Source organism: Scyliorhinus torazame, chromosome 11, assembly GCF_047496885.1.
Source record: "Scyliorhinus torazame isolate Kashiwa2021f chromosome 11, sScyTor2.1, whole genome shotgun sequence".
Lineage (NCBI taxonomy): Eukaryota > Metazoa > Chordata > Chondrichthyes > Carcharhiniformes > Scyliorhinidae > Scyliorhinus > Scyliorhinus torazame.
In genome coordinates, this window is record NC_092717.1 from 123,561,664 (window position 1) to 123,567,663 (window position 6,000).

The following is a 6,000-nucleotide window of genomic DNA, read 5'->3' on the forward strand; positions in this document are numbered from 1 at the left end:
GTGCCCTCTCTCAGCCCCCTCCCGGCATTGCCCTGCACCCTCTCTTCCTCCCCCCCCCTCCTCCTCCTGGCACTGCTTTGCACCCTCTCTCTCCCCCTCCCGGCAATGCCCTGTGCCCTCTCCCCATCTCCCCCAGCACTGCCCTGTGCCCACTCCCTTCCCAGCACTGCCCTGCACCCTCTCCCTAGTCCCCCAGTAAGAAGTGTTACAACACCTGATTAAAGTCCAACAGGTTTGCTTCAAATCACAAGCTTTTGGAGCACAGCTCCTTCCTCATTCAACCGAGGAAGGAGCTGCGTGCTTCAAAAGCTAGCGATTCAAAACAAACCGGTTGGACTTTAACCTGGTGATGTAAGACTTCTTGCTGTGCCCACCCCAGTTCAAGGCCAGCATCTACACATCACATCTTCCCCAGCACTGCCCTGAGCCCTCTCCCTAGATACCCCGCTCCCACCCCTACCTTGTGCCCTCTCCTTGCCCCCTACCTTGTGCCCTCTCCTTGCCCCCTACCCTATGCCCTCTCCTGATCCCCCACCCTTTGCCTTCTCCCTACCCCCCACCCCTGTGCCTGCTCCCTACCTCCCACGCCTGCCCTGTCCCCTCTCCCACCCCCTCACCTGTGCCCTCTTCCTACCCTCCCACCCCCCCCCAGGCACTGACCTGTGCCCTCTGCCGAACCCACCCAGGCACTCACCTGTGTCCTCTCCCTGCCCCCTCCAGGCACTGCCCCCTCCCCTCTCCCTACCCTCCCAGCATTGCTCTTGCCCTCTCCCTACCACCTCACCCTCCCTACCCCCCCCAGCACTACTGTGCCCTCTCCCTACCCCCCAAGACTGCTCTATGCCCTCTTCTTAACTCCCCCCAGGCACTACCCTGTGCCCTCTCCAAATTCCCGCCCCCCCAGCACTACCCTGTGCCCTCCACCCTCAGCCCCCCCCGCACTACCCTGTGCCCTCCCCTTCCCAGACACCACCCTGTGCCCTCTTCTCCCCCCCTGCCCCAGACACCACCCTGTGCCCTCTACACCCCCCCAGACACCACCCTGTGCCCTCTACACCCCCCCCCCCCAGGCACTACGCTGTGCCCTCTTCCCCCCCCCCCCAGGCACTACCCTGTGCCCTCTTCACCCCCCCCCCCAGGCACTACCCTGTGCCCCCAACCCCCCCCCCCCCCGGCACTACCCCTCTTCCCCCCCCCCACCCGCACTACCCCGAGCCCTCTCTCTCTCCCCCCCCCCCAGGCACTACCCTGTGCCCCCCCCCCCCCCCCGGCACTACCCCGAGCCCTCTCCCCCCCCCCCCCCCCCCAGGCACTACCCTGTGCCCCCCCCCCCGGCACTACCCTGTGCCCCCCCCCCGGCACTACCCCGAGCTCTCCCCCCCCCCCCCCCCCCCCGGCACTACCCCGAGCTCTCCCCCCCCCCCCGGCACTACCCCGAGCTCTCCCCGCCCCCCACCCCGGCACTACCCCAAGCCCTCTCCACCCCCCCCCCCCCCACCACTACCCCAAGCCCTCTCCACCCCCCACCCACCACCCCCCGGCACTACCCCTGGCCCTCTTCCCCCACCCCGGCACTACCCCGAGCCGTCTTCCCCCCCCCCTCCCTACACTGCTCCTTCTCAACCGCTCTCCCTCCACTACCGCCGCACTGTCCTGCCACCCTCCATCTCTCCCTCCTCCCCGCCACTGCCCTGTGCCCTCTCCCAGCCCCCTCCCGGCATTGCCCTGCACCCTCTCTTCCTCCCCCCCCCCTCCTCCTCCTGGCACTGCTTTGCGCCCTCTCTCTCCCCCTCCCGGCAATGCCCTGTGCCCTCTCCCCATCTCCCCCAGCACTGCCCTGTGCCCACTCCCTTCCCAGCACTGCCCTGCACCCTCTCCCTAGTCCCCCAGTAAGAAGTGTTACAACACCTGATTAAAGTCCAACAGGTTTGCTTCAAATCACAAGCTTTTGGAGCACAGCTCCTTCCTCATTCAACCGAGGAAGGAGCTGCGTGCTTCAAAAGCTAGCGATTCAAAACAAACCGGTTGGACTTTAACCTGGTGATGTAAGACTTCTTGCTGTGCCCACCCCAGTTCAAGGCCGGCATCTACACATCACATCTTCCCCAGCACTGCCCTGAGCCCTCTCCCTAGATTCCCCGCCCCCACCTCTACCTTGTGCCCTCTCCTTGCCCCCTACCCTATGCCCTCTCCTGATCCCCCACCCTTTGCCTTCTCCCTACCCCCCACCCTTGTGCCTGCTCCCTACCTCCCACGCCTGCCCTGTCCCCTCTCCCATCCCCTCACCTGTGCCCTCTTCCTACCCCCCCACCCCCCCCAGGCACTGACCTGTGCCCTCTGCCGAACCCACCCAGGCACTCACCTGTGTCCTCTCCCTGCCCCCTCCAGGCACTGCCCTGTGCCCTCTCCCTACCCTCCCAGCATTGCTCTTGCCCTCTCCCTACCACCTCACCCTCCCTACCCCCCCAGCACTACTGTGCCCTCTCCCTACCCCCCAAGACTGCTCTATGCCCTCTTCTTAACTCCCCCCAGGCACTACCCTGTGCCCTCTCCAAATCCCCCCTCCCCAGCACTACCATGTGCCCTCTACCCTCAGCCCCCCCCCCCCGCACTACCCTGTGCCCTCCCCCTCCCAGACACCACCCTGTGCCCTCTTCCACCCCCCCAGACACCACCCTGTGCCCTCTACACCCCCCCCCCCAGACACCACCCTGTGCCCTCTTCCCCCCCCCCCCAGGCACTACGCTGTGCCCTCTTCCCCCCCCCAGGCACTACGCTGTGCCCTCTTCCCCCCCCCAGGCACTACCCTGTGCCCTCTTCACCCCCCCAGACACCACCCTGTGCCCTCTTCCCCCCCCCCAGACACCACCCTGTGCCCTCTTCCCCCCCCCCAGGCACTACGCTGTGCCCTCTTCCCCCCCCCCAGACACCACCCTGCGCCCTCTACACCACCCCCCAGACACCACCCTGTGCCCTCTACACCCCCCCCCCCCAGGCACTACGCTGTGCCCTCTTCCCCCCCCCAGGCACTACGCTGTGCCCTCTTCCCCCCCCCAGGCACTACCCTCTGCCCTCTCCGACCCACCAGGCACTACCCTGTGGCCCCTCCCTACCTCACCCCCCAGGCACTACCCTGTGTCCTCCCCCAACCTCCCAACCCAAGGGCACTACCCCCCCCCCCCCCACCCCGGCACTACCCTGTCCTCTTTTCCTACCCCCACCCCCCAAGCACTACCCTGTGTCCTCACCCTACCTCTCCCCAGGCACTACCCTGGCCTCCCAGCCCCATGCCCTCTCCCTACCTCCTCCCCAGGCACGACACTATGTCCTCTCCCTACCTCACCCCTTAGGCACTACCCTGTGCACTCACCCCACCTCACCCTCAGGCACAACCGTGTCCTCTCCCCATCTCCCCCCAGGCACTACCCTGTGCCCTCTCCCTACCTCCCAACCCCAGGGCACTACCCCATGCCCTCTACCTACCTCCTCCCCAGGCACTACCTTGCCCTCTCCCTACCTCACACCCCAGGCACTACCCTGTGCCCTTTCCCTACCTCCCAACCCCAGGGCACTACCCCATGCCCTCTCCCTCCCCCCCCCCTAGGCATTACCCTGTCCTCTTTTCCTACCCCCACGCCCCAAGCACTCCCCGTGCCCTCTCCCGACCTCCCCCTCTAGGCACTACCCTGTGCCCTCTCCCCCCTCCCCCAGGCACTACCCTGTGCCCTCACCCCCCCCAGGTACTACCCTATGACCTCTCCCTACCTCACCCCCCAGGCACTACCCTGCGCCCTCTCCATACCTCACCCCCCAGGCACTACCCCATATCCTCTCCCTACCTCACCCCCAGGCACTACCCTGCACCCTCTCCCTAACTCTCCTCAGGCACTACCCTGCACCCTCTCCCTACCTCCCAACCCAAGGGCACTACCACCACCCCCCCCCCTCTCCTCCCGGCACTACCCTGTCCTCTTTTCCTACCCCCCACCCCCCAAGCACTACCCTGTGCCCTCTCCCTGCCTCCCAACCTTATGACATCTCCCTACCTCACCCCCCAGGCACTACCCCGTGCCCTCTCCCTACCTACCTCCCCCCCCCCCCCCCCGGGGCCCCCAGGCACTACCCTGACCTCTTTTCCTACCCCCGGCACGACCCTGTGCCCTCTCCTTAGGTACCTCTCCCAGGCACTACCCTGTGCCCTCACCCTATCCCCACCACCCCCCGGTCACTACCCTGATTCCTCCCCCTCCCTGAACATCAGCGGCTGCTCTTCCGTCACTACAATCTTTGCCCCCATTACAAAGAGGCGAGAGCCGCGGACCCCCGGTAATCTCAACTTGGATCCGGGGACGTTGCCCTCCCAAGATCCTGGTGCGATTATAAACGGTTTATTCAGACCGACCAGATAGCGGAATGAACGGGATTTATAACAAAGAGTTAATTGCAAACTGGGAGCAGCTCGCCTCAGCTGAACGGAACGATAAAGGAGAGAATAGAACGGAGTGAGCCTCACCTGAACAGGCCGCTGCTGAGATTCTGAACGGCCTCGAATCACCGAACCGCCGCCGCCTTCGCTGTGACTCGTGACGGGGGCTCGAGACACCGGAAGGAAAAGCGTCATAGAAACAGGCGCATGCTCGCACCGCCCTTAGCAACGCCGAACGGGACCCGTAGCAACGTACCATCGGGGAGCTGCCGGCCTCAGTCTAAACTGTCAATCCACACCCCCCCCCAGAGCCACCCTCACCCAGGGGGAGGCTTCTCCCCACAGCCGGCCTCAGTCTAAACTGTCAATCCACCCCCCCCCCCCCCGCCCCAGAGCCACCCTCACCCGGGGGGAGTCTTCACCTCCCTCCCGCAAAAGAGTAGACCGCAGAATCGTCACCTGGTAGATTGTCATCGTTTGAGTATCGGTTTCACTTGCAATCAGAATCTTGTGAGTAATATGTGCAACACTCACCGAGCATTAATAAATCATACATAACATGGGTCAGTTTATATTTTCACAGAACACAGTGAGAGGATTTGATCCCCTATACTCCTAATATATAATAACAAAAAAGGAAATCCGACTTGTTCACTCACTGTCAGCAATCTTGATAATACATTAGAATTCCTACAGCCCTGTCTGCGTGGGTTTCACCCCCACAACCTAAAGATGTGCAGGGTAGGTGGATTGGCCACGCAAAATTGCCCCTTAATTGAAAAAAAATAATTGGGTATTCTAAATTTAAAAAAAATAATTCCTACAACACTAGGGGGTGGTTTAGCACACTGGGCTAAATCGCTGGCTTTGAAAGCAGACCAAGACAGGCTGGCAGCACGGTTCAATTCCCGCACCAGCCTCCCCAAACAGGTGCCAGAATGTGGCAACTACGGGCTTTTCACAGAAGCTGACTTGTGACAATAAGCCATTTTCATTTCATTCCACCCATTGAAAATGGGCACCCTACCTAGGACCACTCCCGCATCCTATCCCCATAACCCCACCAAAGCTTCACATCTTTTGACTGTGGGAGGAAACTGGACCACCCAGAGAAAATCCACACAAACACGGGGAGAACGTGCAAACTCTACAGAGACAATCACCCAAGGCGGGAATTGAACCCAGGTACCTGGCGCTGTTAGGCAGTAGCGCTAACCACTGTGCCACCGTGCCACCCAACATTGCATGTTAATGTGTCAAGTTAACACATTGCTATAAAGTAGTACATTTGCTAACTTATAAGCAAAGCCACTGATGATATCCCAGAAAAATACAGACAGCAGTACTGTGCAAAATATGAAGCTTGAACCCCTGCGGAAACTATTAAGAAATTAAATGAAATGAAAATGAAATGACCTAGCATCTCAAATCAATTATTTGCTTTTGAGAAATTTAATTGCAATTGTACTAACATTTTATCCAGTTACAGTTCTGCAAATTCGAGGACTACATTTTGTGTTCTCAAAGCTCAAGAATGCCCAATGCTCTCAAACTCCACGATCTTCCCACAATCT

The 6,000-nt window shown here is 61.2% G+C and overlaps 1 protein-coding gene across 1 annotated transcript in view; it reads right to left on the reverse strand.

Moving 5' to 3' along the window:
- LOC140385503 (syntenin-1-like) overlaps positions 1–4,663 on the reverse strand; it is a 48,071-nt gene extending 43,408 nt beyond the window's left edge. The window contains exon 1 of the mRNA XM_072467726.1: positions 4,514–4,663. The gene's annotated coding sequence lies outside the window, so the exon portion shown is untranslated. The remainder of the gene's footprint in view (positions 1–4,513) is intronic.
- Between the last annotated feature and the right edge of the window lie 1,337 nt (positions 4,664–6,000).